At 35.1% G+C, this 26,316-nt stretch overlaps 1 protein-coding gene across 1 annotated transcript in view; it reads left to right on the top strand.

Moving 5' to 3' along the window:
* CNTLN (centlein) overlaps positions 1–26,316 on the top strand; it is a 276,595-nt gene that overhangs the window by 30,823 nt on the left and 219,456 nt on the right. The window contains exon 2 of the mRNA XM_019659078.1: positions 21,316–21,400. The gene's annotated coding sequence lies outside the window, so the exon portion shown is untranslated. The remainder of the gene's footprint in view (positions 1–21,315; positions 21,401–26,316) is intronic.

Here is a 26,316-nt window from a genome sequence, read left to right as displayed (position 1 = left end):
CGGTGTCACTGGCCCTCATATGTGGGATCCGAACCGGGGCCCTCTGGCGTCCCAAGCCAGCTCTTAACCAATGCGCCACTCAGCCGGCCCCCTCATGTTCTTAATGATAAGCAAATGAGAGGGTTAAAAAAATTTTTTTAATGAAGTAATATGTGGTCATTATAGAAAATTTGAGAAAGAAAGAGAAAATAATCATTCATCGACTACCACCTATTGAAAATTTTTGTAGTATTTGATGCATTTTCTCCCAGTATTTTTCCTGCAAAAATTGGATTATGTTTTTGCATTGCATTACCAACATCATTTTCTTATTTTTTTCTCTGCTTTGAAAGCTTTATTTTTCAATATGTGTATAATGTTTCATTTTATGGATATACCATAATTTATTCAATCCCTTACCTATTGTTTGATATTTATAGTCAGTTTTTCACTGTTAGAAATATTGCAGTGGTGAATATATTTGAACAAAAATCTTTACTTGAAAATCTTGAATTCAAGATTTGAAACTTTAAAAACCTGTATAATATGTACCAGCAGCAGTATATGAGAAGACCCACTTCATGGCATCCTCTCCAGCTTTATGTGTTTTTTATCATGAAATAATTTGTGTGCAAAAATGTATAAGAAGACCCAGGAGAGGGATTGCTGGGTCATATGTAATTCGATTCTTAATTTTTTGAGGAACCTCCACACTGCCTTCCATAGCAGCTGCACCGATCTACATTCCCACCAACAGTGTATGAGCGTTCCTTTTTCTCCACAGCCTCTCCAACACTTGTTATTACTTGTCTTGTTGATAATAGCCATTCTAACAGGTGTGAGGTGATGCCTCATTATGATTTTGATTTGCATTTCCCTAATAGCTAGTGAAGTTGAGCATTTTTCATATATCTGTTGGTGGTTTGTGTGTCTTGGGAGATGTGTCTGTTTAGGTCCTCTGCCCATTTTTTATTGGATTGTTTGTTTTTTTGTTGTTGAGTTGTAGAAGTTCTTCATACATTTTGGATATTAGCCCCTTATTAGAGCCATTGTTGCAAATATCTTCTCCCATTCAGTTGGCTCCTCTTTGTTTTGTTGATGGTTTCTTTTGCTGTGCAGAATCTTTTTAGTTCGATATATTCCATTCATTTATTTTTGCTTTTACTTCCCTTGCCTTTGCGGTCAAATTCATAAAAGCTTCTTTGAACCCAAGGTCCATAAGTTTAGTACCTATGCTTTTTTGCATTTACATTTAGGGTGACTATTGATACATGAGGATTTTTCTATAGTCATTCTATCTCTTGTTTTCTGGTATCTCGATGTCTCCATTTGTCTTTTTGTTGCTGTCTGTTATTTTAATGTGGTGGTATTCTATGATTTTTTTCCCCCTCTGTTTCTTCTTCTTTATGTTATATGTCTCAGTTCTGGATTTTTTGAGTGGTTACCATTAAGTTTATGTAAAAGAAAGTGTCATGTATACAGTAGTTTTTTTTTCTTCAGTATACGTCTTATCTCCATTAGTATGGACATTTTAATAATATTCTTTTGCTCCATGAACACATGATATCTTCCCATTATTATTTTTTTTTGTGCCTTCAGTTTTCTTTCTACAATGTCTTATTGTTTTCAGTGTACAGGTCTTTCACCTCCTTGTTTAAATTTATTCCTAAGTACTTGATTGTTTTTGATGCTGTTGTGAATGGTGTTGTTTTCTTTCTTTTTCAGATTTTCATTGTTAGTATATGGAAGTGATACCTTTAAAAAAGATTTTTATTAAAATATAACTAACATACCATATGATTTTAGTTTCAGGTGTGCATCATAGTTATACAGTAGTACCCACCTAGCACTATACAGTGTTATTACCACATTATTGATTATATTCCCTGTGCTAAAGAAGTGATCACCATGATAAGTCTGGCAATCATCTGACACTGTACCATGCTATCACAATATTATTGATCTTCCCTTCCCCCTTTTAAAATTTTCAATTAGAGATTTTATATTAATTTAGTGTATAGCATAGTGGTTAGACATTTATATAATTTAGGAACTGATCCCCCTAACTAGTACCACCTGGCACGATACATAGTTGTCACCGTATTATTGATTATATTCCCTATACTTTACATCCCCATGACTATTTCGTAACTACCAATTTGTATTTCTTAATCTCTTCACCTTTGTCATCCTGCCCCCAATCCCCTCCCATATATCACCTTAATATATCTAGTACCCATCTGACACCATACACAGTTATTACAATACTATTGACAGTATTCCTTATGTTACTCCCTACATCCCCATGACTATTGTGTAACAACCAATTTGTACTTCTTAGTCCTTTCTCCTTTTCACCCATCCCCAACCCTGTTTCCATCTGGCAACGATCAAAATGTTCACCATATCTATGAGTTTATTTCTGTTTTGCTTGTTTGTTTATTTTGTTCTTCAGATTCCACTTATAATTGAAATCATGTGACATTTGTCTTTCACTATCTGACTTATTATGCTTAGCAAACTACCCTCCAGTTCTCATCGCAGATGGCAAGATTTCCTTTTTTTATGGCCTAGTAATATTCCATTGTATATATGTACCACCTCTTCTTTATCCATTCATCCATTTAGGGACACCCAGGCTGTCTTCATATTTTGGCTTACGTAAACTATGCTGCAATGAATATATGGATGAACATATCCCCTTGAAGTAGCATTTTGGGTTTGTTTGATTAAATACCCAGAAGTGGGATTACTAATTCCTTCTATCTCTTGATATAGTCTTTATTTTAAAGTCTACTTTGTATGGTATAAGTATTGCTACTCCAGCTTTTTGTTTGTTTGTTTGTCTGTTTCCATTTTCATGAAATATCTTTTTCCATTCTTTTACTTTCAGACAGTGTGTTTCTTTCAATCTGAAGTGCGTCTCTTGTAGGCAGTGTACGTAAGGATCTTGTTTTTCTTATTCATTCAGCCCCCTTATCTTTTGATTGGAGTATTTAATCCATTTCCATTGAAAGTAATTTTTGATAGGTATGTAATTATTGCCATTTTGTTATTCATATTTTTTATTTTATTTATTTATTTTTCATCTTAAAGAAGTTCCTCTTAGATTCCTTGTAATACTGGTTTGGTGGTGATGTACTCCTTTAGCTTTTTCTTGTCTGAGAATCTCTTTATCTGTCCTTCAATTCTAAATGATAGTTTTGCTGGGGAGAGTAATCTTAGTTGTAGGTCCTTGCTTTGCATCACTTTCAATATTTCCTGCCAATCCCTTCTGTCCTGCAAAGTTTCTATTGAGAAATCAGCTGACAATTTTATGGTAGTTCCCTTGTAGGTAACTAACTGCTTTTCCTCTTGCTGCTTTTATATATCTTGGTGTTGGCTTCTTTGGGTTCATCTTGTTTGGGACTCTCTGCTCCTGGGCTTTTATATCTGTTTCCTTTGCAGGTTAGGGAAGTTTTCTGTCATTATTTCTTCAAATAGGTTTTCAATTCCTTGCTCTCTGTCTTCTCCTTCTGGTACCCCTATAATGCAAATGTTGCGGTGCTTGATGCTGACCCAGAGTCCCTTTAAACTCTCCTAAATTTTTTGGATTCTTTCTTCTTTTTGCTGTTCTGATTGGGTGTTTTCTGCTACCTTATCTTCTATATCACTCATTTAATCCTCTGCTTCATCTAATCTACTGTTGTATCCCTGTAATGCATTCTTTATTTCCATTATTGTATTCTTTATTTCTGATGGGTTCTTTTTAATGTTTTCTATCTCCATTTTTATGTTTCCTATCTCTTTGTTGAAGTTCTCCCTGAGATCATTGAGCATCTTTATAACCAGTGTTTTGAACTCTGCGTTTGTAAGATTACTTGTCTCTATTTTGTTTAGTTCTTTTTCTGGAGCTTTGTTCTGTTCTTTCATTTGGGACATGTTTCTTTGTCTTCCCATTTTGGCTGTTTCCCTGTGTTTACTTGTATGCATTAGGTAGGGCTGCTATGTCTCCTGGTTATAGTAGTGGCCTTATGTAGTAGGTGTCCTGTCAGCCCAGTGGCGGGTGCTCCAGGTGTCTCCCTTATGTGGGTTGTGTTTTTCCTCCTTGTAGTTGAGCCTTGGTTGCTGGTCAGTAGGAGGTATTGAACCTCAGGCTGATTGATTATAAGGACTGGCCTTGACTACAGTGGAGGAGCTCTTGTGCAGGGCCTGACCCTATGGAACAGGATTCACTTTAGTATGGCTCTGGTGCCTGCCCAGTCTGCTTTTTGGGTTTGTAGTCCATGGAGGCAACTGGTTAGTGTTCTGGCTCAGTTTGAAGCTAGCCAACGGGTGTGCCAACTCCAGGGCCTCATGGGAGAGGCCCCACTTCAGGCCAAGCTCAGCTGCCTGGGTCCACCTGGCATGAACCACAAAGGAATTTGCAGATGTTCGCCACCGGTGCTGGTCTTGGAGGTGCCTAGGAGAGTATAAACTACACATGGGGACTGGCTGTCACTGGTTTGGGGTTTGGGGCTGCTTAGCAAGAGGTATGAGGCATGCCAAGGCCAGATGCTACTTGTTTGAGTTTTGTGAACCTTTGAGAGATTTTAGGAAAGTCTGCAGTATGAGCTAAGACAGGCCATTTGTATGTAAAAGCCACTGGAAATGGCTTGGGTGGGCTCACAAATTGGGTGGGGCAAGGTCTCAGGGAATCACCAGGGTAGGGCAAAAGATGTTTGCTGTGCTGATGGAGACTCAGACATGGCACTCACCTCAGCCTGCACTCTAGGATGGGGTTGGTATGGAACAAAGGAACAATGAAACGATGACTTCTTCCAACACTTTTATCTGGAGGAAAGCTGCCCCTCCAGCCCTTACCCTGAAGCCAGACTATTCAGTTCCTCCCCATCTGTCTGTGGTGCCTTTCAAGCTGCTGCTCTATTGCTGGAGCTCAGACTTAGTTCGTTAGCTAATATGTCCATGGGTGGACCATTGAAGAGGAGCGCCATCTCACTCAACCACAATCTCTGCTGGTTTTCACATCTAAGAGTTTCCAGCACTGTAGCCCTGGGCTGGTGAGCCTGGTGTGGAGCGGGACCACTCACTCCTCTTTGGGGTACCTCCACTGTCAAGGTTCTGATTTTTAAATGCCGTATGTGGGTGTGGGAGCAGCCCGTTCTGTATGTCTGCCCCTTCACCAGTCTCGACTTGGCTTTTGTATATTTTTTATTGTAGGACTTTTGTTCAGCTAGACTTCAGGTGAATCTCAATGATGACTTTACCTACTCCACCATCTTGATCAAAAATTCTGTTTTGTTTTGTTTTTGATAGTTAAAGACTTACTACTGCTATCTTACTAATTTTTTTCTGCCTTTTTTTTTGTTCCTTTCCTGCTCTCCTGCTCTCTTGCTGATTTTTTTTTAATTAAATGATATTCTAGTAGTCATATGCTTTGATAGTTTGCTCTTTATTTTTTGTGTATCTACTACAGTTTTTTTTATTTTTTTAAGTTGAGCCATCCTGCCACCTGTTGGGAGCTCAGTGGCTGCTCAGCTCGGGCCGGGACTCGAACTGCTGCTGCTCAGAGCTCAAACTCTTAAGCGAGCTCTTAACCAACTGAGCCACTCGGCCGGCCCCTTACTGTATTTTTTTGTTTGTTTGTTTGTTTGTTTAGTTGTTACCATGAGGCTTACATAAAACATGCTATTAATAACAACAGTCTGCTTTAGGCTGATAAGAACTTAACTTCAGTCTCATACAAAAACTGTGTACTTTTATTTCACTTCCTCCCCACCCCCAGTTTATTTTATTGATGTCACACTTTGCATCTTTTTGTATTGTGTCTGTTAACAAATTGTTGTATCTATATTTATTATTAATAGTTTTGTCTTTTAACTTGTTACTACAATTAAAAGTAACTTAGTATCACCAGTATTAGAGTATTCTGAATTCGACTATTTTCAACTTTACCAGTGTGTTTTATAATTTCATGTGTTTTCATGTTAGCGTCCTTTTTGTTCCAACTTGAAGAACTACCTTTAGCACTTTTCATAAGGCAGATATAATTGTGATGAATCCCCTTAATTTTTGTTTGTTTGAGAAGGTCTTTATGTCCATTATATCTGATGGACAGTTTTGCTAGATTTAATGATTTTGTTTGGCAGTTTTTTCTCTTTTGGCACTTTGAATATATCTTTCTAGTTTTTACCTGGCCTGGGAGATTTCTGATTAAACATGCACTGATAACCTTATGTTGCTCTTATGAGCCACTTTTCTTTTGTTGCTTTCAAATTCTATGTTTGTCTTTGATCTTTGGGTACTTTGATATTATAATGTGTCTCTCTGTGATCCTGTTTGGGTATTATCAGCTTCATGATCTGGATTTCCATATTCCTTCTATGATTTGGGAAGTTTTCACCTATTATTTCTTTAAACGTTTTGCCCCCTTTTCTCTCTCTCTTTTTTTTTTTTTAGGTTTTATTGGGGAATTGGGGGAGGGGAACAGACAAGTTGCTGTCTTTTTTTTCTTCAGTCTAGTTGTAGAGGACGTTGCTTCACTGGCCCATGTTGGTATTATCATTGCGCTCTTCCCGGGTGAAGCAGATTGGTTGCCGGCCTCTGGACCGCCACTCATGGCGGCTCTTGGCAGCTCATACCAGCTGCTGGCCACTCACGCCAGCTGCTGGTCACTCATAGTAGCTTATGGCAGCCCACTTCAGCAGGGGCTGTAGCCTATGCCGTCGCCGGCAACTCATGACAACCCAGCTCCAAGTAGAGCTGTTGTTCACCATCTAGAGGGCAGTGTCACTGGCCCTCATGTGGGATCCGAACTGGGGCCCTGCTGCTTAGAGCTGGCGTCCCAAGCCAGCTCTTAACCAATGCGCCACTTGACTGGCCCCCTTTTCTCTTTTTTTTCTGCTTTAGGACTTCCATGATGTGTAAATATTTTTTGTTTATGATATTCCATATATTCCATATGCTTTCTTTATTCTTTTTTATTCCTTTTTTCTTTTTTCTCATTACTGGATAATTCAAATAACATGTCTTAAAGTTCACAGATTCTTTTTTTAGCTTGATTGATTGTGCTGTTAAGTATTGCAGATTTCATTTTATTCATTTTGTTCTTCTTCTCCAGAATTTAATTTGATTCTTTTTTATGTGTTATATCTCTTTTGTTGAAGCTCTCATTTTTTTCATGTATTATTTTTCTAATTTTGTTCAGTTGTCTATCTGTGTGCTCTTGTAGCTCACTGAGATTCTTCAAAATAATTATTTTGATTTATTTGGCAGGCAGTTAATCAATATTTATTTCTTTGGGGTTGTTTCCTCGAAAATTATTGTGTACCTTTGGTTGTATCATGTTTTCTTGATTTACTTGTTCCTTAAAGCCTTCTGTTGCTGTGATCATATTTGAAGAAGCAGTCACCTCCTTCATTGTTTATTGATGGGCTTTGGAAGAGAAAGATCTTTTCCAGTCAGCCTGGTTAAGGGTTCTGGGAGTCTCTCCGACCTTTTCTATGGATGCCCCACACTCCACTCCTCTTGTTCTACCTTGAGGGAGAATTGTTAGAATTGCATGTCTTCTATTGATCCTGTAAAGCCAGTCTAGCTGCTGAGAGCCTCTGTTTATTTTCCCTAAGTCAGTGTTCTGAAGTGTTCAAGGTTATGGACTTTCTCACAATCCAGCAGAGTCGAGCTGGCTGTCTCCTGCATGATTTAACAGAGGCTTGTACATCATTTGTGGGGGAGCTTGTAGAGTGCTATCTCTGGGTTTAGAGGAATGCAGGGAGTGCTGGGGATGTGCACAGGCTAGTTGAGGGGTTCCACAGCTGATGTCCCCCACAAGGTTCATGGGTGGACTTCTTTGTAGAGTCCCGGAAGTCATTAGTCAAATATGTGGTCTTTTGTTGAGTTGCACATTCCAGTACTATAAGCCCTGTTTCCTACTTCTCTTTGACCCCAAACTATTCAACTATGTTGATCCTCTTAGTGTTCTGGGTGGGGTGAGAAAGAAATGGATTCCTTGGGTAGCATCTCACATGGCTGGGGAAACCTGACATTCAGTATGCTCTCACTTTCTCCCCTGGGAGAAATCATGGGCCAAGGAGGTCTCTCTTGGCACAGAGCTTTGCCACATTAGGGAGGAGTGCCATTGGTAAGTTGAAAATGTTCTGACCTTCTTCATTGTGTCTATACTCAGATTTTTTCTTCAGCAGGGTGCTGGGCTTGTTTGTTGGATTCCTGGCCTCCTACAAAGATACTCTCATCTCTGGATGGTTATTAAAATTTGTGTTTCTGTTTGCAGATGAGGGCTGAAATCTCCTATTCCACTATCTTGCTGATGTCACTTAATGTCAATTTTAAATAAAGAATTTGTAGCTTTTTAAAAAGAGTGCTGAACAATTATTACTTTAAAATACAAAGTCCCTTTAGTGGTTGTCAGAGAGAAAAAGACATCAAGACAGTTATCACTTGTGTAGATTCCTTATTTGTGTTTCTTTGAGAAATGCTGAAGATTAATTCGGTTCTACCATGAGGGCATGTATTACAGAGCATATTTTTCATATTGAAGTGAAAACTGATTAATTTTTCAAAATTATGACTTTTATATTTACAGTGAATGCATCTGTAGTCTCCAGAAAAGCCTACAGTCTTTTTTATTTGACATTCCTTTTAAATGATTCTTTTCACTGGTGAGAATTGTTAATTATCCAGAGGAACATAATATTATCTAGAAAATATTGTTTGAAAAATGCTATGATACTGAGTAGTTCAGCTAAAGAATCTTATATTTTGGTAAGAAAATTCTTCAGCTCTGTATTGATTAATTTCTATCATATGGTTCAAGTTTTATGATATTTTCCTTTGCATTGCTAATCTGCTGTCAATCCCTTCTAGTGTATTTTTCATTTCAGATATTTTTCACATCTAGAGGTTCTTTTGCTTTTAAAAAAACAACAAAAAACCTTCCATTTTTATTCATTAAATTTCTGTTTTCCTTTAAATTCTTAACTATGTATTTAATATTTTTAAAAGTCATTTTGAGGTCCTTGAATTCCCTAAATCCATTATCTGAGTCATTGACATTTCTTCATACTAGGGATTATATCTTTTTACTTCTTTGCATGCCTGATAATTTTTTATTAGCTTCTGGACATTGTGATATTTATGCTATTAAGTGCTTGATTTTTGTCGTATTCCTGTAAAGAATATTGGACTTTGTTCATGCATGCTGTTATATTACTTGTGGATCAGTTTGATGTTTTTGAGACTTTGTTAGCATAGATCTAGGGTTGCCATTCCTTCTGTCTAGAGTGAATTTAGTCCCACTATTCAGGCATGATCCTTTTGGGGTCTGTACTTTATGTACTCTATGTGTATATTGCATGGTCTTTCCACTCTCACTGATGGGAACATGAACTATTTTCATCCCTCTGTGTGGCCACTAGACATTTTTCAGTCTTCTGCTTTCCAATGATTCTCTCCCTTGCCTGGAGTACTTTTCTCTCAGGCATGGACAGATCAATTTTCAGGCAAAGAGGAGTCCTCTGGAGCGCTCTGAAACTTGCTCTCAGTGCGCTCCATCTTCCAGTAATTTGCCTCACAAATTCTATGTACCATGGCTTTCTTCAACCCCAGTCTGTGACTACTCAACTTAATGCGATCCTAAGCTCTGTTTGGATTTCCTGTTTCTTCATTTTAGCTTGAAGACTGCTGTTAGATAGTAAGCTGCAGCAGTCATACAGCCTACCTCATTGGTTTCCTTCCTGCAGGGACCACAGTCCTTTGCTACTTGTGTCCAGTGTCTGAAAATATTTTGTGTGTTGTATAATTTTCAAGTTGTTTAAGGCAGCAGGGTAAATCTGGTCCCTGTTCTTCTCTATGGCTGGAAGTAGAAGTTAATTCAGCTTATATGCTGAGAAATGATCCAGAACTTTCAGACAGTTTAAACCATATCATGCATTGTGAACAGGTAGTAACTTAATATTAAGTTGAAATTACGCCAAGACAGATTTTTTTCTAATTTAATGAGTTTAATTTCATTCACACCAAATGAAAATTTTTCATTAATGTACCAATATAAAAAATTCAACAAATGTTTTTGTTGTTATATTCAGAGTTTCAAATAACCCTCTGATGATAAAGTTAATTGACTGATACAGGTAAAGATGTTTGTATCCTGAAATTCTTAGTGGTTAAAAATCTGTGCCAAAATATCTATCACCTTGAGATTATATGATTTATTTCTCATTACCTGAATTGTTATATTCTTACACTCCTTCAGTTTTAGACTTGAAGAGGAATACATGAGCCTGCTGAAATGCTAAGGATGGTGTAGGATGAAATGATATTAAAGTTGAGTGATACTGAGTGGGGTTGTAGTTAAACAGCAATTAAGAACTACTACCAGAGAGTTAAGAGACTTTTTAGTAAAGATCTCCTTTACTCTATGAGTTATAATTAATAACTATTCACACATGATTATCTTTAGTAATTTAAATAATGGATCTGTTTTCTTTAAAGATTAACTCATAGGTTCCAAATGTTCTCAATTTGTAGTGCCTTTAGTATCTCAGTAATACTCGTATTTTCATGGTACTTGATGTTAAAGAGAATTACATGAGTGTTCCATTGATTAAGTATTGTTTTAACAACTTAATGGCCATTAGAAAAATACATATAAATTAAAAGAAAAATATTTTAATTTCTCCTTTAATAATCTGAATTTTTTGCTGTAGGATGTGTGATATTGTTGGATACTAGACAACTTCTTACAGTTTGAAATCAGATTAGATACTGCCACCTTCATTGCTTTTTGCTCTCAACTTTATTTTTATCACCCAACTTCATAAATATATGATGCCATGAAAAGAATGTAGTGCAGTCTGACATTGAAACTCTGAACTACCTCTTGCTAGAAGTCTGTGCAGTGTCCAACAGATGTCAAGCATTGCTTTGTTTCCTTCAGACATTTAAAATACTGCACAGTGCCCCTGTGTGTTCACTATAGCACCTCTGGGAGCCTTGGTACACATTCTGGGTACCTGAATTAATTCATTCTCTTCTAATGTTCATTACAGTTTTTTCTGGCATGGTTAGTGGTCCCAATTTTTCTACTTCAAGACAGAGAATCATTTTGTATTTCTCTTGATTAGCAAAAACTGATTTAACAATGGTGAAATAAAGGAAAATTTTACATGTTTCTTGATGAAAAATTGTTTACAGGAGAAGCTTCATAGAAAAATTATTGAATAAATTGTTTTTGGGTACCATGTTTACAAATAATTTGGAATACCAAGAGAAGTAGTGAGTAAATAAAATATTAAACATGATATTAAATGGGATACAATTAAGTACATTATTAGTTTAAAAGTTAGTGTGGGTAAATGGAAAAGTAAAAGATGAATTTTATTATGAAGATATAGCAGGGAAAATAATTAAGACTATCTGTGCTGTTATTGGGTTTCATAGTGTCAATTATGGTCTTGTAATGGAGTAAGGATAGTCCTGGCTGCTACTTAAAGATATCTGCCCACTGGACTGTATACTAAACTGTGCTATGACTCAAAATGATTTTTTTAAAGGGTGTATTTTATAAGGAAGTATATTCTGAACTATGTGGAAAATATCATTTTGTGTAATATTATGATAAGGATATTTGCAATTTCATGTGTTTATGGTTTAATACAGCATAGAATAACTATAATAGCTGATATTTATCGAGTTTTTCTGTAGGTGATACACAGTTCTTAGTGCTTTGTGCATACTGACTCATCATCATTATCGCATGTTATAGTAAGTTCCTTTTCAATTTGTTTTTGTAATCTTGAGAAAGAAAAGCCAATTAGTATCTTCTAAATAATAGACTTCCAAAAGTAACTCTCAGCCTTTTGATACTATTATTTTTATTTGCAGTTTACCTGTCCTTAAAATAATGTGTATTGTGCTTGAATTTGAATACTCAAATTAGAAATATATCTAAATTTCAAATTAAAGATGTTCACGGTTTACCAATATTAATACCTTTTACTTTTTCATACATATATTTTCAAATGAAGCCTACACACAAATTGCTTTATTTTCCTATTTGTTTTTACTTCTAAACACCTTACGTTTGTATAAATCTTGAAAATATCTTTGCTTTCTTTTTAACATTCTGTACTTACTTTCTGATAGTCTTCTCAATACTTTTTCCTGGTACTCACTCGCCTGTTTTCAGTGGTTTCTCTCTCTCTCGCTCACTTCCCCTCAGTCCCACACCACCGCCCCCCCCCCTTCCCTCTCCAGTCTGGACTTGACAACTCAATTTTGGAAAATGAGAACCATAAAAAGGAATAAAAAGGCAAGATCATTTTTAGTATTTATTGCATGTTCATTTAGGATAGGCATGTCATGTCTTTGAAATACTTGTATTTAAAGATTAAATCACATAGAGGATGAGAGATTATCTCATAATTAAGTTTATAGTTCAAGTTTAGATGCTTAATAAGCAGGCTGTTGTTATAAGGTTATATTATACATTCTCATCACTGGGAAAACCTCCCTCCTGCTCCATTCTACTCCTAAACACATGGGTTGTACAGCTGCTCTATGGTTGTACGCTGTCCCATGTGTATTAAGCCAACGCAGCCTGAGAAAGGGTTGCATTTTTGAGCATGGTAGTAGCATGGCTGGTTGGAGACCCCAGAAGTGTAGCTGCCAGAACTCTTCCATCTGGCAGCAGTGCTGCTAGGCAGCTCCACACAGTGTATAAATATATTTTTGCTGAGCGTTTTTCCTGTTGCCACGACCATAGATGCCTAGGCAGAGATGTGGATGAATGAGAAGATGGTCAAAGAAACTAATAGAAAGGTGTTTAATTGGAAGCACTCCACTGTTTAAGATGAAAGAACATGCAATGAAGTTATGGAGAAACACATTTGAACTCTTACTGTATAGATGAAAGAAGCTTGACAAATAGTCTTTTCACTTTAGTGAAGACCTTTAAATTAAAAAATAGTGAAATTGTAGTAAAGCTTAGTTACTTAAAGAAATTTCAGCCTTGATATGGCATTGCAGTAGGAACACAGAAATACAATTTTTGTTTTTAAGGTAAAATTTTTGTGATTGTCTTCATTTAATGAAAGTTTATCTCTGGTTTCATTAAAAATTCCCAGAACATTGAACATAAGTCAACATTCCATAGAGAAGGAAGTATTATGCAGCTTGCATGTATGCATATCTGCATATTGGAGCACAAAATATTGACATGATAATTGCAGTCAAGCCTGAGTGAACAGTGGCCTGTGGGAATTCAGCTGGTGTTGTACCAACTGGATGGCTGCTCAGGACACAGTTTGAAATGCAAGGTGCAAGTTAGCACTTTATTCAGCACAGGCAGGCATCATTTAAAAATCCTTGGGGGCAGCCCTAGTGATGTGCAGATGCTAAAACAGTCTGTTCTGAAGTGCTGATATTTTTGAACACTGTAAGAGACTTCTAGATTCTGGGTGAAAAATATTTGCACAATTATTAAAAAGACATACAATACTCGATCTTTCCCAACTCTTAGGGATATTTTAGATAATGTTGAGTATATGCAGAAATATCTGGATATGTAGTTACAAGAGGAGAAACAAGAAAATCAGCAACTGAAGTTACTGAATTTCTGACTATAAATCAGAGGAGGTTTTGTTTTGAGTTTCAACTCTGTATATTTATAAATGATGTTTAATGAATAAGATACCTGAAACAAAGGTACATTATTCAGTAATCTATTAAATCTCAACTGTTTTGTTTCATGAATGATTACTTTCTTTTAAAGAGTTTATCTATGCACCATAATTTAGAAATTCAGATTCAGATGTAGCCTGATTCTCTTTGGTCTAGTTTGGAACTACCTAACTGAACAAGAAGAAAAAAATAAGTCATTGTTCATGTGTCAGTCTGACTCTTTAAGTACAAGATTTCGCTTTCACCTATAATTTGAACATATATTTTACATTGAAAAATAAAATTTAATGGTTAGAAATTTTTTATTATGCATTGAAAATTAGTTGCTGATCTTAAAGCAAAATAGACATTTTAACTATACTTGGACCTTTAAAATATTGTATAGCAAAGGTTTTATTTATTTTATATTATTTTATTTATATTCAGTAATGTATTTTTATTCACAATTTTTGTTTCAATAGCTATTTTTACCATGTAGTAATGTATTTAAAAAATATTTTCTAAGTTTTTAAATTATTCTTTTTCATGTTTTCTTTTTTTATTATTCATTATGTATTTGTTATACATATTCAAAATAGGAAAATAGTTATAAAAGTTTGTGAATAAAAGGATAAATAATTTGATAATGGTGTAATTTTTATTTTCCTAAACTTCTACTTTTATCAGTCATACTGTTTTAAATCTTACTGTTTACTAGAAATCAAGAATGCATTTAAATGAAAAGCGATTAATAAGTATAAAATCTACATTTTAATAGATTGTGTACTCAAATGAAAGAAAACATTAATGCAACTAGGTTTATTTTGTGCAATATTGTTATCTATCTGTTAATAACCAATGGCAATAAGTTTTGCTTTTTATTTTGTTTTCTAATTCAGACCAATATTGTTGCCTCATTCATAGTTAAATGTGTCTTTTCGATTCTAATATTTCATTTCTGACATCTCATTAAAAATGGGCTCAAACCCAGAAAATATAATCCTGTCATATTGTATAATATATGACATAGTCTATAACAATAAAATTTGATTCTTAATGATTTAGAATAATTTCTCAAATTCTTGAGTTTAGAGAAATGGCAAAAAGTGTGGTAATTCATGTGGCTAAGTACAGTAATGTTAAATGTTTAAATGGGTAGTACTCTTGGGAAAGGTGATTGGTGCTTTAAACTTGTACAAATTTGACAGCCTCTCTTCACTTCATTTTTCATCCTAAAGAAGTCTGCAAATATTCTTAGCTCACATCATTATTGCACATCAGTGGTTCTAATTAGCTAAACAGGAGTTTGTCTCAGTCATTGATCATCATCAACTTCTTGACAGTGTCTCTTTTTTTTAGGAATCCTTTTTTATGTCTTGTAAATCCATAGAATATATATTAAGTGAATTGACCAGATAGTTTGGTGATGTTTTAAACTTGAAACAACTTTTATTCTAAGTAAAAAATATTGTATTCATATTGTAGCACTGTTCTCCCTTGGGAGCATTTTCCTGTTATGAAAATATCAGATATCCTATACCACCAGGAGGAGCTGCTAGGCAAATCTCTAGTAGATTTTGAATTGTGATTTTTTTTTTCAATTTTGAAACTGTAACATGTATTCAATTTTGGAGTTTCTTAGTTATAATGTATATCTATTTGAAGTTTTACATTCCATTTATGACCTATACTTTTAGTCTTATATCACTCGTCTATTGAGAAGTGTGCCAATTACTGTTATTTCAATGACTCAGATTTTAGTGTGCATCAGAATCACTTGAGGCTTTGTGGCTTAGTCAGTTTGGGCTGCTGGAACTTAGACTCAGTGGCTTAAACAACAACATTTATTTCTCTGGAGGTTGGGAAGTCTAATATAAAGGTACCTGCAAGTTTCATTTTTTTGTGCAAGTTCTCTTGCACATAGCTCCCTTCTTGCTGTATCCTCCAATGACAGAGAGAGAGAGAGATCATCTTTCCTGTGTCTCATATAAGGGCTCAACCCTCATGACCTCCCAAAGGCGCCTCCTTCAAATACCATCACATTGGGGATTAGAGCTTCAATATATGGAAATGAAAGAAACATTCAGTCCATAGCACCTTGTTATTGTAAACACAAATTGCTGAGCCCTACTCTCAGAGTTTCTGCTCTCAGGGTTGGTGGAAGATGGTGTGTTAATAACAAATTCGTAGGTGATGCTGATGCTTCTCTGGTTACCTACACAATGAGAACTTCTGGGTTAGACTGCGAGTGAGTTATGTACCTACCTGTGTCATAAGAGATAATCGGCCTGGTAACAAGCTCATTTGGAAACTGCAATAATGCTTTTGTTTGCATTTTGTAGCATAAACTCTAGTTTTATCCCTATCTCATTTAAAAGGCCCACCAGAGTTTATTTTGAAACTAGTGGGGATTTTAGGCTCATTACAGGAAGAATGGATTAGAAAGACTCCCTGTCAGTTAAATGAATTCCTGGTAGGTTAAAAATAGATTCATAGTATATCCAGAAAGGGATTTACAAGAGTGAGTTTCGGACCAGAGTTCATGTCTTGCCTGTCTCAACCTGCGTCTTTGTCCCCAGGTAAAAACCCCATCATGCCCTGCCCTGCCCTTTGGGATTTGAGATGATTTTTCTCCAGGTGCGTGTACCTTGAATGGATGTAGTAATCTTTTGCAATACTTATCATTTTATAGTGGTCAATTAAAAATTCAAGTGATAATTTCATATTATATATTAGTGACAAATCATAAGGAAAAGGCATGTATTTTTAATATGTAAAATAGTTTTATAAATCATTAAAAACACTAAGATATAAAATGGCAGATACATTGACAGGCAATAACAAATTAGAAAAAAACAGGCATTTCAATTTCTGAAAGTATGTTTAATTTCACTATTAATAAAAGAAACACAAACGAAAAGAAAGCCCAGCTGAAGACAGTGGATCTTGATTATGCATTAATTGTGCTATTAATGCTTGGTAAATAGAAAATAAAATAATAAAGCAGGATAAACTGTGAACAGTAAAAACAATAGTCATAATATGTCTGAAAAATTTCAGACTTGGCTTATTCCAGCTTTCCATCTATTGTGTGCCTACACCAAGAGGGCTGAACATGGCTAGAGAAAAGCTCTGAACCATGATGACTGATCTTATGTAATTATAACCACTAACCTCAGTGGTCCTTAGTACTGCCTGGTAAGGATCCTATTTTTTTTCTGTCTCACTTACTGTTCCAGTATCCTAGAAGATTATTGTATTCTTACTCTCTTGTCAACTTTTAACATTTTGTTTGCCATTCTTACTCTCAAACGATAGATAGATAGATAGATGTAAGGAATTTGTTAAATTAACATTTGTTAAGTAGAGCATGGGGTGCTGGATCCTGAGCCATTGCTCAACAACAGACCCCAAGAGAAACTGAAGTATTGAAGTTTGTTACTCACAGGTCCTGGAGGAAGTATCCGCTATACCTCAAGGGGCCACATGGGAAGGCAGAGTGCAGACAGCAAGACACAGACAGGACCTGGGCATATGCCTTTATTAGCGTTTGTAGGTGGAGTGCTTTGGGGTTTAGGGGCTAAGGCAGGATTGGTCAATTCAAACCATAGGAGCTGGGTTTTGGTAAGCCCCACAGTGGGTATTCTCTAAGGGGTGCATAAGGGAAAGGTGTTGGAAGACAGTGGAGACTGTTGATCACAAGGGCTGTTAGGGAAATCATGTCTGGAACTAAAATTTACTGACCCTATGGGCTGCTATCTAGGGCATGCACTTGCATGAGGGGCTAGTGTAAATAGATTTAAGGTCCCTGCAGGCTGCTTGGAGAAACCAAATGGATGCCTAGGCAGCAATACCGTGGAGTAGCTCAGCTAAACTCTCAGCAATACCCTTGGTTCCGATACCATTAAGAAAATAGAGTCTCTTAGCAGAGAAATTGTACTCCTTCCCATAACCACATCTACCAACATAACTGACTCTATAGCCACATTTTTTTCTTTTTATTTCTGTGGAAGAGCTGTTTATACTCTCATCTAAGTCCAAACAAACTCTTTCTGTGTATGCTGAAGCCTCAAGGACCCAAGGGTGTCACTCTGCAATTATCCCTTCTCTCATGCATCATCAGTATCTCTCATTGTCCTGGATTATTTCTGTCAACATACACATGCTGTTTATCTTCTATCTTAAAAAAAAAAATCTCTTTTGATCTTACATTTCCCTTGAACTACTGTTTTGTTTCTCTGCTCCTTTCTGCAGCACAAGTCCTCTGAAGAGTAGTTTTGATTGTCTCTGTTTTTTTTTCCTTTCTCCCTTGAACTTGCTCCAATTAGGCTTTCATACCCATCATTCTCCAAAACAGCTCTTGTCAAAATCAACAGTGACCTCAATATTGCTAAATCCAGCAGCCAGTTCTCAGTCTGTATCTTCTTCTTTAACATGTTTGCGGCATTTGGCAGTTGGATTCCTTTCTTCTAGAAATATTTATTCACTTTGTTTCTCTCTTGATTCTTCTCTTACATTATTACTTATCCTTTTTAGTATTATTTGCTGTTTTATTCCCATCTTACTAACCTATAAATTTTGGAGTGCCACAGGACATAATTCTCAGACTCTCTATCCAAAATCACTCCCTAGGTGATCCCATCTACTCTATGGTCTTAAGATATATTTGGATGACTCCTAAGGTTATATCTTCAGGTTATATTGACTTCTTGACTGATTCCAGACTTGTTTATCCACCAACGACTTGAATATTATTAGGCATCTCAAACTTAAAATGACCAAATCTCAAATTCTGTTGTCCCTTACTTTCGTCATCTATATCCAGATAATGTCTATTTCATCCTTGCAGTTGCTCAAGTAAAAGCCTTGGAAACATTCTTGATTTCTCTCTTTTTTTTTTTTTACACCTCATGTCTAATGTTAGCTGTACCTTCAAAATGTCAAGAATTGTATCACTTCTCAACACCACCATACCCACCTATCTTGTCTAATTCATCTTTATTTCTTACCCATGGTATTGCAGTTGCCTCCTAGATGTTTCTTTGCTTCTACCCTCCACCCCTAAAGTATGTCCTCAACCCAAGCGCGAGTATGATACTTATAAAATAAGTTGTATTATGTTATTTCTTTGCTCAAACCTATCCTCTGTCTTCCTGTTTTACTGAGTCAGACCTAATGTTCATAAGGCTTAGAAGACCATGTGTTACTTTATTCCCAGTGATCTCTCTACCTCAGCTACCATTCTGCCCTTGTCCATACGAGGGGATATACATTTACTTCTTTGCTGTTCTCTGAATACATCAGTTATGTTCTTACCTACTTGCTACTGGTCCCATGGCCTGGAAAAATTTTCCCTGAGAGCTCCATGACCCTTACCTCCTTTCTTTAAGTCTCTGCTCAAGTATTTGTTAATTATCCTATACAAAATAATGTTTGTTAATTATCCTATAATAGCAACAATTTGCCTTTTACTCTCCAGTTTTCCAAGACTAGATATCCCTTCCTCTGTTACCCTAGTTTATTGTCCTTATTATATTTATAGCCAGTTGACATACTGTGATCACTTATTTATCATTTGTTTTCAGAATGCATGAACTAGAATGTTTATTCCATGAAGGCAGCCAGCTTGCTTTATTTTGTTCACTGCGGTATCCCTAGTCCATAGGACAATGGCTATCATATAAGTGCTCAATAAATACTTGCTGAGTGAATGATGAATTAAGGTGTAGATAAGGGTTTTTTCCTTTCTTTTTTTGTTTTTTTGGTATTCTGATCGGTACTCTTACAGTCTGAGGATTCTATTTAATTCTAAAATATTCTCAGCAGTTACCTTCTAAGGATAATGCTTTGTATCTTTCATCCTACTATTATCTGCCTCTGGAGCTCTTTAGGCATATGTTTGAGTTCCCTAGTGAAACCTGCATGTCTTAACATTGTTTTTGTATTTTTAATCTCATCATTTTCTATGCAGTGTTCTGGATGAGTCCCTCATTACTATCCTCCAGTTCACTAATTCCTGTTTTGCATTTAGTTTTGAACTTAGGCCAATTAATTGTTTTTTGATTCAGTGATTATAACTTTATTTTCAAGGTATTTAATGGATTTCTTTTAGATCCACCTGTTTTATTTTTGGTTTTGGTTTTAATTTTAGTAATTTTTTATGTCTTTAAAGATCTTTACTTAATTTGAAAGTCTTTCAGTGCGATCTGTTATTTTCATTTTGTTTATAGTGGTTGCTTCAGATTATTGAGTTAGTGTGTGCATGTCGTGCTTGTGTGTGTGTGTGTGTGTGTGTGTGTTTTCTTCATGTGTTTTGTACTTTTTGTTTGTGGTCACATCTTGAGTGGGAGGGCTGCTGTTATTGTTCTCTTCCTCCTCTTCTTTCCTCACTTCTGCTCCTTGTCTACTGCCTTTTTCTCTCTAGAAATTTTATGCTCACTGCTAAATGGTTACCTTCACCTCATCCCCCATCCTGAAATAGATTTTATATTGGTAGCTTGGGGCTCTTAGCCAACAGGGACACAGAATATTTGCTATATTTAGTACCCTAGCCATAGGGTGTTTTGGCTCAGCTTCTGATTGGGATGCTATATCTATAAAGTTTTGCTATCCTAGACTTTCATATAAGCCTTAGTTCCAGGCAAGTAAGGGTGGGTGGAAGTTTTTCCAGCTCTGTTTCATGAGTTGGGAGCCCCACCCCAGTCTCTGGTTTCAAATAATGAGCCTGGCTATGCGTCTACATATTGAGCTGGATACTCATTTTCATTTATCGCCAGGAGCCAAGCTCTTTGCCACCTTAGCCTGTATCCGGATGTGGACAGCAGACAGCAGCTTCATCCCTGTTCACAGCATTATGTTTCTGTACAGTTGGTGATCCTCAGAAATGTGTCTGTGTCTCCTTAATTATTTTATTCTGTGTCTATTCATGTTACAAATGTAGAGAATAGAGAAGAGCCTCAAGTGTGAACTTATTATGCTAACTTATTGGAAATCTAAATTTTTTAAACATAATATTTTACCACCTGAATGTATCTCTTACAAGCAGTAGTATGCTTTTCTGATTGCATTCTAATATCCCTCTGTGCCTTCTAAAGGCCTTTCACTTCATTTCACTCTTTTACAAGTGAGGGTTCTTTCCGTCTCCCTTACCTGTATACTTGGTGATTCATGTACAGATTTCTATTTATTTTACCTATTTTTAAATTTTTTAAAACATGTAAATATGTGTCCAATATATCTCTCGCTTATTTATTTAATGTTGGTTGTTAGTAAATCTATAGCTCTCCCTTTTGAGTCTTTTACTTAAAAAAAATGATAAATATTTTATTCTTAATATAATTCTGTATATAAAGAGTTTGTTAACAAGAACATATTTATTTATTATTTTAAACTTATGCAGTGACTATTTCAATTAAGATTAAATATGTTTTAAGTACTTTTATCATGCATCTTAATCTGGAGACTAAACTGTTTTTGAATATGAAGTTGTCTTAGTTGTCAGCAGCTCTAAGTTGTTGTCACTTGCCATATGGTTTCTGATTAATTCGGAAAGGGCTGTCAACCCCAGATAATTTAATTTTCTATATTTTCAAGTGACACTCATGATCAGGATGTGAAAATTTAAAGGATTAGCAACCAATTATGACTAATACACTCTCAATGTATATATTTTGTTTCTAGAGAAAAACAGAAATCTGAAGCTAAAGACAGAAAAGTTTTAGAAATTCTGCAAGTCAAGGATGCTGAAATACAAGAATTGGAACAGGTTGGTGTTATAATAGAAAATACTAAAAATATATTTGTTTCAGGTAGTAGATCTTTACAATTATTTTAAATTATTTTTTGCAAAAAACATTCATTAAGAATATCAGGGTCATTATGTCAAACCATTACTATTCTGAAGCTATTGTTCTTTATTAGTATACTTTGCTTGCAGCCTATTTGTTTTCTGAATTAATAGGCTATTTTATTTATACATGGAAACTCTTAGTGTTATAGTTTTATACTAGTATCTAGCAATTATTCATTGTTTTATTGAATTTTGCCTTTTATTTTTAGCAGTTATCATTCATTCACTTCTGAAACTTGTATATTTTCAAATGGTTTCATTTGTAGGAAAGATCAACAATAACTGGGATGATTCTATTTGATCTTTTGAAAACTTATATTTTTAAATTAGCACCGACCTATGTTTAATGTATAATCAGTAAATAGTATAATTACATAGAACTTTATGTAATAAATATATTAAAAATATACAGATTATATAATCATAACTACAATATATGTATAATACTGATTATATCATTACATATCATTTATATAATCAGTATATTATCACTGCAAAAATCCATGTGGTCAGTGCTTCCAGGAGCCATTTTTAAGATATAAATGTCTTAAAAATAAAGGTGGAAGAAATATATTGTAAGAATGACCTAATTCATGATATAACATTTAAATTCATTTTGTACCCAGTTGCTTAGTATGGGCTAAATTACCTATAATTTTTCTGGGTAAATGGAGGTTCTTTTTGACAATTATTTTCTGACTTTTGACTCTATTTTCCTTGCTAGCCAATTAAAGGGTCATGAGAACTTTGATCTGAAGTTGATTATTGTTATAAAGTTGTTGTATTAAAAGACTAAAAGTAGAAGTTAACTTAGATAAAAGATTTTATTATTTTTTATTTTTTTACATCCATATAAACTTTTTCTAAAATGGAATATAGATTACTACATGACATATAAATTTGAAATTTATACCTTCTATAATGTTGTATTTTCCTTATAGTAAATGTCGTAATTGATACTATAATGATAACATTTTAGAAATAACATTTTAGTCAGTTTGTTCTGGAAATAAACACTTGTATTTGCTACCTACATATCAAACAATATCAAATTCCATTCTAAGAAAATATTGTCATGTGCCTAGTGTATTAATTAGGCTAAGCTAAGCTGTCTAATAGATACAACTTTATGACTGACAAGTGGCAAGCATCATCTGTATATATGTTTCATTGGGAAAAGCTGGTCACATGGACACCCCAAGATTCAGGAGGTTTGGGAATATGTAAATGTAGGCTAAGCAATCTGTTTCTCAGTTACCACTCTATTCTATGGAGGAGAATGGATTTTAGCATTCTTTTTGATATCCTTTGGCATTGAATTTGCAACGCTTTAGGGAATGCTCAGTTTACCAGGTCTAGATCACTATAGCATACTATTTAAAAAAAATTTTACTTTCTTAAATGACAATCTATTTTCCCTTTTCTTTTCTAAATTCTTTTCTACTTGTTCTTCCTTGGGTAGATGTTATTGCATAATTGCCCTTTTTGAGCAGAATCACTTAACTCAATTTTGAATTAAATCATTTAATTCAAAATATTAAATTCTCCTAAGAGAAATTATTTGATTTTTAGGCTGCAGCTTGTTTTTTGGGCCCCTAATTCCTTAGCCTGCATTATGTATGTTTTGGTGCAATGATGGTCATAACTTTCTACGAGGTATATTTTCAGTTCAGTTCAACACACTTATATTTAATGTAATATGAGGTGTGATAAAAAATACAATGGATGCTGCTGCCGAGTGCCATCCAACAGAAAGGCAGGGATCTTCAATATGTGAAGTGGTTCATTGAACCTTAGTAACAGTGTGTGACAAGTTTCAACTTGTTTGGTACCGTCAGTCAGATGTGAACTATGGTTGAGAGAAGTTGTGTTTTGAAGTGTGCCGTAAATCATCCTTCATCATGAGAACGCTCCATGTCACACATTGCTTCTGGTATACGGTAAATTCTGTCAAATAAAAACATTACAGTGTGTCCTCATCCACCTTAGTCACCGAATCTGGCACCATGTTACTTCAGGCTCTTCCCCAATCTCAGAATGACCATGAAGGGTAAACGTTTTAAATTGATTCAGGACATCAAGGCAGCCACGACAGCACAACTAAACACACTCGTGAAAGAGGACTTCCAGAACTGCTTCAGAAAGTGGCAAGGAAGCGAGGGGTAGTATACTGAGGTATTTAATGGCAATGTGTCTTTAACTGTAATAATTTTTTTTTTTTATAATTTAAACATTCACTGTATTGTTTGATAGTACTGTGATGGTACTCTGGAAAATTCAGAATTGCAGTTCTTGCCTTTAATGATTTTTAAATCTCTCAGGAGTAGGGTGGGGTAAAGGCAAGGTTCAAATAACCATATTCTCCTACACTAGATTACAGGTTCTATGAGGGTGGGACCCCATTGACCCTTGTATACCCAGCATCTAATGTTGAACATATTGCCTGGCTCATAACAGATGTTCATTAAATATTGTTGAATGCATGATTTAAATTGAATAAAACTAATGTATTATAAGTGCCAAGGGAGAATCACAAGCAGAATGCTCTCAAATTCGAAGGAAGGAATAATAACTTCTGTGGAAAGATCTTGAAGTGTTCAACTAGGGTTTAACAGGTAGAGACTATAGGAGGATTTGCTCAGGGTGAGCACTGGGCAAAATGCATGAAGGTAGGAATATAGGGCATGTTTGAGTAATGTTGAAATTTATAGTTTATTTCATAGATAATATGTAGGAGTGTAGGCTGAGATAAGACTAATGTTATGTTGCACCTATATTAAGGAAAGGCCTTGATTCCTTGAATGAAAATTTTGGACTTTACTGGTAGGCCAGAGGAATCTATCCAGGCATTTCATTAGGGACTTAAGTTAACTGATCTGCAGTCTATGAAAATAAAACTGATAATCAGTGTATACAATTAGAAAAAGGAAAGTAGAAAGTGGAATGATCTATTAGGAGGTTATTTCATAGTCTAAGAGTAATGAATGACATGAACCTGAACTATTAGGTTTGCAGAAATTAAAGGTATGTAATAATCATAAGGGCTTGACAGTAATTTGAAAGTGATGATTAGGTTTCCAGCCTGGAGAAACTAGAGTACAGTGGCATTATTATCAGAAAGAGGGTTGTTATCAGGAGTTACAACTTACTGTGAGGATTAGGTTCTCAGCTTCTTTTAGACAATTTGTGTTTCAATTATTGGTGGGAGTTCCGTTTGGAGATTTTTAGCAAACTGTTGATAGCATGGATCTGACCCTTGGGAGGAAGTTTCTCCTTAAGATATACCTACTTAATGCTATGGTTAGAGGGAAGAGTTTAAACAGTGAGATTTCTGAAAACAGGGTATTTACTGATACTGTTAAAATGGGTGGGATGAAGAACAGATTTCAATAAAAGAGATGAAATAACTATTCAGGAAAGTAGAGAGAAAGAAGTATAATGCAATATCTCATGAATTAAAAAAGGAATGTCAAGAAGCAAAAGGTGGTCAATGTTGTAAAATACTGCCCAAAAATGGGGTTTATGAAAAATACATTAAATTCAGCAATAATGAAGTATTTAGTGATTTTAGAGAGCAAGGAGAATTGGTATTTGACATTTTAAGAGATCACTAAACTATAACAAAGTAACGGAAAAGAATGACCAAATGTGACAGTGTAAAGAAAGGAGATTCTACATTTTAAAAATATTAGGCAAAATATTTGAAAGTAATGGAAAAGGGAATTAAAAATACGAAATGCAAGAGGACTTAATTGAGTTAGCAGAATTCTATTATAGGCGAAGGTGGAAACCATGGGATCAAGAAGATAACAAGATTCAGTACATTCACTAACTTTTTCATGTCTTTAGTCATTCAGATTATATCTTTGTTTGATTCCTAAACCATTATCTTTCCTTCAGCTTTCTTTTTATTAATTTGTTATATCTTTCTTCATCCTTTTACATTGTATCTTTAGATGAATCTCTTGTATATTATATTTGGTTGGAATTTGTGTTTTGACTCAATCTATACATCTTTACCTTTCTAAAGGTAAGTTCATCTCATCTGATTTCTTGATACAATTATTTGGTCTTTGTTCTCTAACTTTATCCTTTCTGTTTTTAATGTTTCTTTTGTTTTTTAAATTTGCTGCATGTTGATGATTTGGAAGGTTTAGAGTCTATATCATCTTTCTGGTGATTAACTTTATTATTTTATATATTATATTAAACACTATGTCTCTTGATTCTAATATATTCTGAAAAATCTAGATAGTATCTCTCAACTACACAGTGTAAAAAAATGAGAAAATCATCACACTTTTACTTATTTTGCCTTCCTTTCTCCTGTATTTTAGAGTGAACTTACAGAGAGTAATTAGAGGACTTAATTTCCTGTTCTTCACATTATTTGGTTGTGTTTTTTTTTATACTGTCAAGATTTAGAATGCATATGCTCCATAACCATTTATTTCTTCACTATTTTCTACTATAAATTCTATAGTAATATAGATTGAGTTATATATTTTTTTCTCTTTCTGTATAACAAATTATCACAAACTAGTGCCTTCAAACACCAAACACCTTTAAGTTGCCTTGGGTGTGGAGACTGGGCATAGCTTAGGTAGATCCTTTGCTCAGGATCTCATAAAGTTTTAATCAAGGTTTTGATTGGGCTATGTTCTCATCTAGAGTCTTGATTGGAAGAATCTGCTTACAAGCTCATTCAGGTTGGTAGCAGAATCCATGTACCGAAGTCCTAAATAAGACCAAAATCTTATTGGTCAGGATTCTCTCTCTCTCTCTCTCTCTCTCTCTCTCTCTCTCTCTCTCTCTCTCTCTCTCACACACAC

Source organism: Hipposideros armiger, unplaced genomic scaffold, assembly GCF_001890085.2.
Source record: "Hipposideros armiger isolate ML-2016 unplaced genomic scaffold, ASM189008v1 scaffold_294, whole genome shotgun sequence".
Classification (NCBI taxonomy): domain Eukaryota; kingdom Metazoa; phylum Chordata; class Mammalia; order Chiroptera; family Hipposideridae; genus Hipposideros; species Hipposideros armiger.
The sequence above is the reverse complement of the archived record's forward strand: the minus strand, read 5'-3'. Positions and strand labels throughout refer to the sequence as shown.